At 45.4% G+C, this 12737-nt stretch overlaps 1 protein-coding gene across 11 annotated transcripts in view; it reads left to right on the top strand.

The window, feature by feature from the left end:
- The window catches only part of FTO (FTO alpha-ketoglutarate dependent dioxygenase), a 422958-nt gene that overhangs the window by 357501 nt on the left and 52720 nt on the right, over positions 1–12737 (top strand). The window lies entirely within an intron of this gene.

Genomic DNA, 12737 nt, shown 5'->3' on the forward strand with positions numbered 1-12737 from the left:
TGCTACAGAGAGTGAAAAAAAAAAACCAAAAAGTCAATGTGAAGTGACAGAAACACCAGGACAGACAGGAGGAAAACATTCTACATGCAAGTTTCCATCTGAAATCGCACTACAAGCAGTGGGTTATCTGGAGATAGACATCTTCAATTTCCTGACTGCATAATAGAAATGGGATTTCTTCTTCCTCTTACAAAGAAAAAGAGCATGCTCCGTAGCGTTGACATAAAGTTTTCTGTGATTTGGGTTCCCCAAAGTCCACCTCTCAAGAATAGGCTTCTCTCATCTCCGCTGTTAACAGTTTCCACCGCTTCTCCTTCAAAGGCATAGGTCAGTGTTGCTAACATGATGAAGGCCAGAAGACGTCTTCACAGGAGCCTGGGAGATTAACTCTGCCCACCTGGCAGATATCATGGCATTTAGTAAATAGACAGGTCAGGGCTAGTGGCTCAGCTTGTAAAGAATCCGCCTGCAGTGTGGGAGACCTGGATTCAATCCCCAGATTGGGAACAGCTACCCACTCCAATATTCTGGCCTGGAGAATTCCATGGACTGTATAGTCCATAGGATCGAAAAGAGTTGGACATGACTGAGCGACTTTCATTTCCACCTTTCAGCGAAACAGCAGTGAGAAAATCAATCTGGATTGGTGACCTAATAGCTGCATCTCTCTCTCTCTTTTTAAAAATTTTGACTGTTATGGGTCTTCATAGTGGCATACGTGTTCATTAGCAGTGTGTCGGATCTTAGTTCCCCAACCAGGGATTGAACCCAGGTCCCCTGCACTGAGAGGTAGATTCTTAACCACTGGACCACCAGGCAAGTCCCTAATAGGTGCACCTCTTGCACACATTATCACTTAGCAAGTGTCTTAGTGTTAGAAGTTTCTAACCCTAAGGATTTGAGACTGTGGTTGGAGGCAGTTCAGGACAGTATGGACATTTGTCCCAGCTGAGGTTGGGCTAGACTCTGCAGGTAGCTGACCCGCCCTCCTCAAGAACTGGCCCAAGTGATGTGTGGTCTTCAAATGCACACATCTTCCTCAAATGCACTATATTTTCCTCGCCCCCTAAGTTTCTGATGACCCATTTCTGAGATGTGAAATTCTTGGCGTTGGCGCATAGCTTGCATCACTTTTACACTTGAAAATGCCCCATGATCTCAAAAGCAGTCCTCGTTTTTCAATCACTCTGTATATCGATACTTCATTTTATTTCATGGAATGTTTTAAAATTATATTTAAAAGGCAGCCTCTTTCGTCTCATGTGCCCTTCCTTGGCTGGGAAACAAAGGCAGTCTCTTAAGAGGTGTTTTATATTTTATGAATACAGAGAGAGAGCACAGTTCTTTAATAGGTACATATGTAAGAGAGTGCCACGTTATAGGTTTTCAGAGATTAAAAGTTCTGGAACAAGGCTGTTTGATCACATCTTTGAAGGGCAAAGGAGCAGATAGAAACCTTACAGGTCTGGATGCCCAAACAGAATACTCCCAGAACCTGGGGACAACAGGGGCTTTTCTGAGGTCATATTATTCTCACCAATAAGAGCATCCTGCCTCAACCGCGGGTGAGGGCTGTGCAAAATGGATCATTCTCATCTTATGCTTCATGGTTATGGGCATGTAATATGTTCTTCATTGAGCCGGGCAATTGACGGAGACGCCAGTGCATTTAAGACTCGAGTCTACTGGAAATGAGACTTGCATTCTTGCCAGAAATGGATGCTTTTCTGTGTCCGCCACTATCACACATCTTGATATTTTTTGTAATCCTGACTCTTAAAACAATAATATCAAACAACTCCAGGGGAAAAAAAAGTTAAATATTTCCATATGAAGAGCTGATTAAATTTGTATGGTTTTCTTTTCAGTAAAAATTGATACGTGATGAAACGCAGTGCAGCTGGATGGCTGGTTGGAGCTGATATTCCCACGTCCTCTGATCTCTCTACCAGTTCGAAGGGCGGGTGCCCAGTGACCCGCCGTGCTGTGACTCGGGTTCTGAAATGCTCATTCGCTGGGCACCTGGACCGCAGAATGCATGCTCTAAACAGAGTCAGCAGTCACCTGGTTCAGGTCTCTCTTCTTAAGTCATATGGTTATCCCCTGAGCTTTCCTTCAGCGGCAGGCGGAGTCCATGGGAAGTGTTGTAGTTGACAGTGGGCAGGTGACACTCTTTCAGGATCTTTTCAGTTGAAACGGGCAAAAGCCTGGCAGGGATGTGTGGGTAGGTGGTGGCAAAGATGATTTATTGGCTCATGTGTTTGAAAAGGGGCTTCTCCCGTCACTCAGTGGCAGTCTGCCTGCAATGCAGAAGACACGGGTTCAATCCCTGGGTTGGGAAGATTCCCCCAGAAGAGGGAGTGCAACCCACTCCAGTATCCTTGCCTGGAGAATCCCCATGGATAGAGGAGCCTGGCGGGCTCCAGTCCATAGCGTTGCAAAGAGTCAGACACAGCTGAAGCGGCAAAGCACACACGCACGTGTTTGAAAAGGTCAAGAATATCTGACTTTGGAACAGTATGACCTTGAGTTGAGATAAGGTGGCCATGACCTACATTCTTCTGCTCCGTGTGCTACTCCCTCCCAGCAATGTTGGCCCCACCGTCAGTCAGACTTTCTTCCCTTGCTCACAAGATTTTGACCAGTTGCTCTTGATGCTCTTTCCTTCCGTGTTCATATCCCACAGTGTTCCCAGCACAGATGCTCCTTTGCCTTGATGGAAGCTAAGGGAGCAGGGTGAGCCAGGGCTGGGGTTGGCTGCACTTGACACCCTGGGGCCCAGAGTCTGGAAAGAAGAGCTTTCGTGGAGGACAGCTAGGATAAGATCACAGCCTGAGTTGGTGACCAAAACAAGAGTATTCTGGGGGACACTTCCCTAGATAGAGAAGTCCAGTGGTTGAGACTCTGCCTTGCAATGCCAGGGACACAGGGTCAGTCCCTGGTCCAGGAAGATCCCACATACTGTGGGGCAGCTAAGACCTCTGGCTACAACTACTGAACCCAGGAGCTCTGGAGCCCAAGCTCCACTAGAGAGAAGCCCGCATGCTGTGGTGAAGAGGCTGCATTCAGTAACATGATGCAGCCAAAATAAATATTGAAACCAAAACAAAACAAAAAACCAAGGCTATACCAAAGGCCATTCCACCAAAACATTAAGACAGGAAAGTAGACCTCTTTGATCAGGAAACTTGGTGTCACAGGTTAATCATATTCACTGCTTCTATATCCATTCCCTGTAAAATATGGATAATAAGAGGGAGGGGCTGCTCAGTTATTCCTACGGATGTCCAGGCTCGGCTTCCGATTTTCCCAGTGTTCAGGGTGGGTGGGTGTCTTTCTGCTGCTGCTCACAGTGGCCCAAGGTGACAGAAGTGTATTTTTGTTCAGCAGACTTAAAAGAGATGAAACCATCCTGCCATGTCTGTGCTTAAAAACCATGTCCATCTGGCGACCTCTGCGGACAGGAAGTTGTCAAAGAGTCAGGGATCCCTCTAGGTTTTGGCCGGCTTTGATCCTTGCTCATCACACATCCTCAGGACTCTCCTTGACCGCTAGGATAAGAAAGCACCCGTTTTCTCTTTATTCTGCCTGTTCCTCTCTCTGCTGCTGCTAAGTCACTTCAGTCGTGTCCGACTCTGTGCAACCCCATAGATGGCAGCCCACCAGGTTCCCCCATCCCTGGGAATCTCCAGGCAAGAAGTTCCTCTCTCTGCTGCTGCTGCTAAGTTGCTTCAGTCGTGTCCGACTCTGCGCGACCCCATAAACGGCAGCCCACTAGGGATTCTCCAGGCAAGAACACTAGAGTGGGTTGCCATTTCCTTACCCACCCTCATTTTCTCCTCCTCGGGGCTTTCAAAGATCATCTCCTGCTGGATCACTGCTCAAAGTTCCCTTGGTCTGCTGGTCTTGCCATGAGAAGCAGAAGTACCTTGAACCACTTCTAATGGTGGTGACTTTCCTGGGTGAGGTCAGGCACTGGGAAAATGGGTAGGAGATATTTACAGCGGCTCTCTTCATGTAATTCCTCAGTCAGGGATGGCAAAGGTCCCCAACTCAAGGACTTCAATGTTTGTGATTAGAGAAAAAGACAAACTTGACTCTCAACGTTGGCAAGGCTCCAGGGAAAGTCGTGTGTGCCACTGAGCTATTAGAGATCTCTGTTTGTCAAACGGAGTGCTTACCATGGGCTCCTTTTCCGCCCTCCCCCCAGCCCCTCCACCATACCAGAAACCTGTCTACAAACAAAGCATTTACCCTCTGAGGATTTCTTTCTAATTAAAATTTTACATATACCCAATAAACAAGGGCACGTTTGAAATGGAAATTTGTCATTTTCCTAGGCAACTTAAATCAGCCCCGCCTACCTTGAGACCAGGGTTTCTCCTTCAGCTCAAAGCTGCACAATGCTGGTTTCCCTTTACTCTTGGGCGGCTCATACTCCCTGTGTCCTTAAATCCTGGGATGGGTTCTTCTTGGGTTTTTTGTTTTTTTTTTTTCTTGAACACTTTCTGCAGTTTAGTTATTTGTTGTAATTATCAAGTTCATTTTTCTCTAATAGATGTGATTAAGTATATTTAGCACTGTGTAATGAGTTTTCTGCCTGGTTGCATCTTAGCTAATAAGGAATTCCTCAGCGGCATCTCTTGACAGCTGCTGCGAATCCCAGGTCTGTGCAGCCACAAGAGACCCCTTCCATGAACTGCCAGCATTAAAGAAATTAACTCCATTACACTCACCATAAAATTGAGGCTGAAATTTGATTACTCATAGACCCTCAATTCAACTAGAAACTGTAGAAATGGGGTGGGGCCAGTAGGGAGGAAGGTGAGTGAACGTGAAACACCAGTGTTCACTTTTCCATCAGTGTGTGTGTTCAGATGCTTCCAACCGTACCTCTGATTTGGTACCAGAGCAGGACCAGAGAACAGTGCCAAGCTGGTGACTTTATAGCCATGCACTTTGGTGGGTGTAAGAGACTGGAAGTCTTTGTTTCTGCCATGATGGTGGTGCCTTATTTTTCATGCTTTTGCCTTCTTTGGGCTAAGAAAACCTGTTGGTGTGTTTTTGGCCATCGGAACTACTTGCCATTGTCATAGGCGGTCCAGATTTGTCAGGCGAAAGTGCTTAGGGCAATTAGTTATTGGTGACTGGCTGCTATGATGTATAGTTGCCTAGCAACGGCCTCTGAATTAAGTCTCTGGAAAGGGGCATACAGGAAGAGACAGGAAGATGAAATAGGTACCATTTCGATGGGTAGGTGAGTGGGTAATGAAAAAAGAGTAAAAGGTATTTATAATCATAGAAACGGCTGAGTGGAAACTTGGGGCTACAGGAGAGAAGAGACAGAACTTAGTTCTTGCTTAGTTCTCCCTTGCTAAATAAAATAAGAGTAAGCAGCAGTCGAACCAACCCCATTAAAACAAAAGCTCATCTTTCTTCGACACTTTGTGATTCCCATGCAGGCAGGACTCAAGGAGTGCTCTTTATCCCAAGCGCAGCGTGAAAATTCGTGGAAGGGAGAGATGGAGACCCGAGTCATGCCTGACTCTTGAAATCTTGAGGACAAGCTTAATTCATACCAACTTTAGTTCATACCAACGAACTGGGGTTAACTGGGGGGACAGGATCCAGTTTTGATTCAGTCCTGCTGTAGTACCAGGTGGAATTGGTACTCTCAGATACAGATGTTCCATCTCAATTCATGTGAAGTCAGGAAGTATCTTGAAGAAGCCGAGAACAGCACATCCGTTTCATTAGAGTCGGCTGAGTTTAGACACGTGGCAGACTAAGCCATCACCCTGAACTCCCTGATTTATTTAGTGAGCTGGTTTAGCCTCTGGAAGGCCAGACGAGCCAAAGAAAGTAGAGAAGCAGACTATGGCCTTGATCCAGATACGGAGCCTTGTTAAGGGGCTGCCTTATCTGCATGAGGAGCTACGTCTAGAGGTCTGCAAGGGTCCGGGGATCATTACCACTGGTAAGAGCTGGTTTGCAATTAGTGTTGAAACACTGAGATAAAGAAAGGATATATAGGAATTAAAAACAGATAATGTAAACACTAACAAAGAGTCTTAATCCCCTCAAATGAGTGTTTTGCATGTTTACCTCTGATCGGAATTCTTAATAATATCGAGTGAATTGCAATTCAATAAAGATCCCCCAGGAAGAAAGAAGTCGATCCTTGGATTACAAAACAAAACAAGAAAAACAAAATCCACCGCCCCCCCGAAAAAAAGAAAACTTACACTCACTGCCTTTCCATTACTTGAAAAATAAAAAAAGAACATTTTAAATAGTAAATACATGACACAAGAAGGTTTTGTCTGGATTTAGTCGGGTTCAGATCACTTACAGACACAGTGGAATCCCCCGTTATGTAGTAATTAGAAGGGCATCTTTCAGGCTTGGAAAGCAGATTTTCTATCTCCACCTATGACTTGTTTTCTCTCTGTAGAGTGAAGGTGTTTTGATATAAAGTTATTATCGTGCAATTGAGCAAGTCTTTGCCCTCCTGGCCTGAAGGTCCTCACTGGAGAGAGGAAGTTGATAACCATCTCTGATTCTTGCCTGCTACCTATTAAAGGCTCACCCTCACTTACAATCCAATACTGTATATTCAGGACACTATATAATTATTTGGGAAGAAGCCAAAATGATGGCTAGGGCATAATAATAGCATGTATAATAACAGTCTGTCTAATGGCCTATGGTTCCAGTTTAAATATCTTAAGCTAAGGGTGCCCTACACTCCTACATTCCCACCCCTGCTCCCATCTCTTTTCCGTATGTAATATTCATATAATTTCTTAACACCCAGCTTCCCTACTGGACTGTAAACTCTGTGAGAGCAGGAGACATACCTTGCTTTCCACTGACTGTTGTAGCCATAGCACCCAGCACAGGGTCTCTTACATAGAAGGAACTCAATATTGATTGAATTCATTGTTTTCTTAGCATCCAGCAGTGGTAACTGATCTCTCAGATGGCCCCGCATGATCCCTAGCTTCCAGAATTCACAGCCTAGTGAAATCCTCTCTCTTTCAGTGAGGGCTAGACTTGCTGACTTGCTTCTGACAAACAGAATAAGGGGGGGAACTAGGTCATAAAGGGCGTCATGGTAACTCTCGATGTCTTTCTGTCTGGACCACTCATCCTGGAGGAAGCCAGCTGCCGTGAACAGCCTTCTGGAGAAGCCCTTAAGGAACTGAGGCCTCCAGCCAACAGCCGTGGCAGTGAGCTTCCAAGTGTACCTTCTAGCCCACATGAAGCTTCAGGTGCCTGCAGCACCTGCTGACACGTTGAGTGTGCATCCTCGTGAGAGACCCTGAACCACATGCCTGACCTACAGAAACACTGAGATACTCACGCTTACTGTTTTAGGCCCCTAATGTGGCAGGTAATTCGTTACACAGCAGTAGATAATGGATATACTAGTCAGTTGCCATAGGCATCACTTTATTCCCTTGTTCATTCAGTGAGTACTTACTGAATGCCAGCTCTGCCAGGGACTGTGCAGGATGCTGGGAACACCAGGACAAATAAGGCAAGGTCCCTGCCATCAAGGACTTGAAGTCTAGGAGAGGGAGATGGACGTGTAAACAGAGAGCATTGAAGCACTGCCCATCGAGGTGCAGTGGACATCAAAGGAGGAAGCTGGAACAGGGTGGGGCGGGAGGGTCCCTAAGACCAACACAGTGGTGTCTTATATACACACAAGTCCATCACAGGAAACACCGTTTCCCAATTGTAACTTAGCTTAGCTTTAAACAGTCTCAGCAAATTTTGTTCCATGTCCATCCACATAGCATTGAGTCATCATAGAGCGGGTCTGCCGCTACAGAAGAAACGTCCTAAGTTCTTGGCCCTGGGGTGTGAGCATCCCATGCTGAACCTGACCCCTTTTGAATGGTTCTTCTCAGTCTGTCAGTTTTCTTTATCCTCCCCTGATCTCTCTGTCACTAACACTCTATTATCCAGGACCCTTTTGATTAGAAACAAATGGTTTGATTATTTTTAAAAGAACAAAAAACCATGAGACTGTTTGAATGCTTTGTATGTTTGCTGGCTGTAGAAACACTTGTTTCACTGCGGCTGGAGGCTGAACACGATAGGAGGAAGAGGGCCCACCCATAGTGTAGGCCCACCAGTGGAATGCTTCTAGAAAATGATGAGAAGATAAAGACATCAGCCAGTATAGCCCGTGTGTGTGTGTGTCTGTGCGTCTGTGTGTCTGTGTCTGTGCATGTGTGTGTTCAGTTTCGCAGTCGTGTTTGACTTCTTGTGACCCCGTGGACTGTAGCCCGCCAGGCTCCTCTGTCCATCGAATTTTCCAGGCAAGAATACTGGAATGGGTTGCCATTTCCTTCTCCAGGGGATCTTCCTGACCCAGGGATCAAACCCGCATCTCTTGCGTTGGCAGGCAGATTCTTTACCACTGAGTCACCCATGTTTTATTGTTTGTTTAGCTGCACTGGTCTTGGTTGTGCCATGTGGGATCTGGTTCCCTGACCAGGGATCGAACCCAGGGCCCCTGCACTGGGAGTGCAGTCTTAGCCACTGGACCACTAGGGAAGTCCTGCCCTGATAGTACTGACGATCAGTATTAAATCGCCGTGGAAGGAGCGCATCTCCATAGGGACCTCCTATGGTAGCTTTAGAACAGCGGGTTCATTAGTAGACGCATTTCCAGAACCGCATCCTCTAGGCTAAAGCAAGCTTTCCCTGCACAGGGATGGTGTTCTATGGCTGACCTACGGCTGACCAAGGATGAGTGACAGAGAGGGGAAAATTCATTTCGCAGTAAAGAAGCAGCTCTGCTGGGCCTGGGCCCTCTACCCTCTAGGGCCTGGGTCTCAGGAACAAGAAGGACGAGGCACCAGAGAACCACAGTAATACTGTCAAAATGCTCCCAGCTTTAGAGATGACTCCGAGGAGGAAAAGAGCGACACATTCTTTTTCCTTTTGCCACAGGCTGTGGTGGGAAAGCAATAAGATGCTGATGCTATCCTCTTGCAGGTGTAACTGATTTGAGTGGGGGAAGGGAGGCAGCCTAGCAGAGACACCAAAGATTGTTTGGGCTCTTCCCACCTCCTGTTCGTGAACAGGAGAACGGAGGAGCCATAGGTGGTGTGTAGGAATTTTTTGTTTAGATTCTTTTCCTCCCCTTTAAAAAAAAGGGAAAGCGCCTCCTTTGTATGCTGCGGCAGTGTCTGTTTTGTGTTGTGGTGGTTGTTGTTTTAAATAGGAGAACTTGTGAAATGAGACTGCATGAAAGATGGACTTGTTTTATATATGGGATATTGCCTGTCCTTCAGATCTATGTGTCTCGCTTATGGAATGAACCAAAGTAGGAGAGATAAACTAATATTTTGTATAAGCTCAGCCAGACAATACAGATGATAAAGATGTTTCATCTTCTTATGCATGCAGAAAATATGAAAAATCGTAGTTTACACATATTTGCTCAATTCAAGTGTAAAATTGGGCCCCTCGATTGCCCTGGGCCACAGTGGCTGTGTTAAGGAAGCTCGATTTACCTTGCAGCCGAGTGAAAAATGATCAGAATATTAGACTCATCTAGCCCACATTAAGGAGCCATTGCATTTCCCGACAATTTTCTGCTATCTCAATATGAAAACAGAGCAATTTCGACTCATATCAGGTTATGATCGGCAATTACAGTTGCATAATTCACCTAGTCGCCTCTTTGCAGGGCCTTTATTTTCCCTCTTGGTGACATTCCTGAGAAAGTGCCTGATAAAAATGTCATATATCATCCCAGCTTTAGAACTCGTGAGGGGGTAATCTGCTATGCCTTGCTGAGCCCATATTCATCACTGGATTTTTGACTTGGAGGGGTCATGGCACTCATAATTTCCTGTTTGATATTGTCCTCACCAGCTCTGACAAGGGCTGTAAAAGCTGGGTTGTAGGCAGCGGTTAAGCCCTGTTCCAATGGGGCTCATCACCAGCAATAACAGTGCATTACCGCGGCTCGTGCTGTAGTTGGCCGTTTCGAAGATAATTAGATTTGATGTCAACATTTCTTTATCACCTGCATCCTTTTGTGCATCTGTGTGTCAAGTTGTTATTTCCGGATTTATTAGCACCCTCAGAGCTCTTCTCTGTCAGCCTGTGGGCTGTTTGTGTTGACAGTTGTAAAGTTAATTACTAGTACTAATGAGCACCGGGCTTTTGGTGGACATGGCGCTTTGGACATTTAAAACTATAATTAGTTTTTTTTTTTTTTTCCTTGTGTAGTGCTTCAGTACAGGAAAACAGTGTTTAAAAAATACCTTCCGTTCCATTTTGACATTCTGTGTGCAGTCAACTTATCTTTTATTCAAAGGCTCCAAAAATTCAGTTCTGTTTATTTTTCAAATAGACTTCTTTTCCATTGTAACTCCATGAATAATTTCTCTTGTTCCTTCTCTTTCAACTTGATCATGTGACCATCTCATCTGCCTTGAGAATTAGGCTAGTGATGGTGGAAGGCTCAGAAAACGTGCTGGGAAAACGTTGACCTCCACCCAATCAGTAGACGGCAAATTTTCCCGAGATAACTCTACTCTTTTTAAATCTTACTCTGGGTTCGACTGGAAGATTCAATGACTGGAGAAGACTGGGTGAAATTAAAAGAGTAATAGGTAGTTCTCCAGGTGGCTGGTCCCTAACTAACAGCCAGTATTTCTGTCGTATTAATTCTGTGCCCAGGAATCATGGCACAGTGTCCCTAGAAACATCCTTACAACAAACCTAAGAGGGGATTACTGGTATCTCCATCTTATAGATGGGGAAGCTGAGGTTGAGAAAGGTTAAGCAACTTACCCAGGGTCTTGCAAGTAGGAAGTTGCGCTGAGATTTGAATCTAGTCAATGTAGCTTGGAACCTGTGCTCATAACTAGAACTCTAAAGACACAAAGTACGCTTTCACAAAAAAATTAGCAGACTCCTGGGGCATGTATTCTAGAAGAACAAAAAGCCATCACTTAGTGAATCAGATGGGCTCATTTGTATTTCACTCCCAGTCGTCCAGGGATGCGAGTTTCAGTGTAATGGCAATTATCTGTGGCATGTACTTTATGGACGTATTTTGTCTGGTCTTTTGCAGCGGCAGAGTACCACTCCCTTGCTGCTATTCATATTTACTTTCTATTCATCATTATCTGCCATTTTGCTAAATAACTATCCTTCCCGGACATAAATCATCTATAAAAATACTCTGGCTCAGAGAAAATTTCGCCCTGGCACTGCAATGATGAGATAACTATTTTCATCTCTTGTTGAAGCATTGAGATTTATTGGCTTTCGATGGGCAGCAGACCAGGCATCACTCTCTGCTAAACAGACTCCCACTTGCATTTATTCTTATTGCATTTAGCGATTCAAAATGGAGCGCTGGGAATCCCTCGAGGGTCCATTCCCAGCCTGGGTGGGGTGTTATTACTTTATATTAGATAAGGGAAGGACACACAAAGAAACATGTGGCGATGCGGATGATTTTTTATTTCCGTTTAGCAGTGATGACAGAATGTCATAGTGAAATGACTTCAGAAGTCATTTTCCCCACTGCCCCGGTGCTGCAGCCCTGTCCCTCGAGGGCTCTTCCGTTGTACAGTGTTATTAATTCTGCTAACTTTCAGACTTCATTGCTGACAACAGGCCTCTTGGCTTTCGCAGCCTATTACATTAAATTTCCCATCAAACCATGTCAGCCTCTGAGGTCACAGATTTCGAGAGAAGCTTTAGATAGTTTGCCATCTGACTTCACGGGCAGGTGTTTTCTAAATTGCTTTTAGGTTTGTTTTTCCAGTGTCAGAAATCAGATTGAACTTATTTAAAAAAAAAAAAAAACAAAAAACTCAAGACAGTGAGCGCTCATCAGGGTAAGAACAAAGCAGAGTGCAGGACACGTCTGAACTGGCGCATGTGTTTGTGTGTGTGTGCACGCCCCCGCCTTGCACTTGTATTCCAGTTGACCTTCCAGTAGACTATCATCCCCGACCCCACCTGGTGAGTAGAATGTCTTGTTGACTTTTTTTTTTTTTTTTTCCGCATCTATTGAAGCCCCCAAATAATAGTGTGACGGCCCTGGTGAGCAGGGCTAGGCTCCGCTGACCTTGATTTTGGAGGGATCTGTGAAACTGTGGCTGGCGTTAGAAGGTCACTGGGCAGGCTGGTGAGAGGATTGTGGGTCTGGTTTGACACTAGCGTGGCTTAATGTAGAATCTTTGAGCAAGTTCCCAGTGGCAATAAAAACTCCTGTGTTCCCCTTCCTGTGTTAATTTCAGCACACTGTTGTGGGATTAAAATAAAGGAAAGGCAGAAACCTTCCTTCCAACTAACATGGCCACAGGCACCACGGTGCTGTCAAAATTACATTCCGAAGGAAGCTTGGGGAGGAAAATGGAGCCGGGGCTCCCGTCTCAAAACAGAAAAGAAATGAGATGTTATTTTTGAAGCAGTCAGCTCCCAAAAATGATTACAAATCATTTGGCGAATCCAACGTGCCCTCCAAGTCCTTATTTATTATTAGTTCCAGTTAATATCTCTGCTCTAAAAAAGACAATATTCGGGTCTCCGCTTGCTGTCCGTGGCCGTTCAGATTTACAGGCTTGGCGGGGAGCAGCCTTGAGGTTCCCTCACTGCGTGTTGTATGTGGGCTGGGGAGGGTGGCCAAGTGACAGGCCTTAGGGGCTGGAGAGGAGGGGGGTTATCCACTCTTGAGCCTCCGCAGT

The sequence above is a fragment of the Bos grunniens genome, chromosome 18, assembly GCF_055505025.1.
Source record: "Bos grunniens cultivar Pamir isolate PY7600 chromosome 18, Bosgru_T2T1.0, whole genome shotgun sequence".
NCBI lineage: Eukaryota > Metazoa > Chordata > Mammalia > Artiodactyla > Bovidae > Bos > Bos grunniens.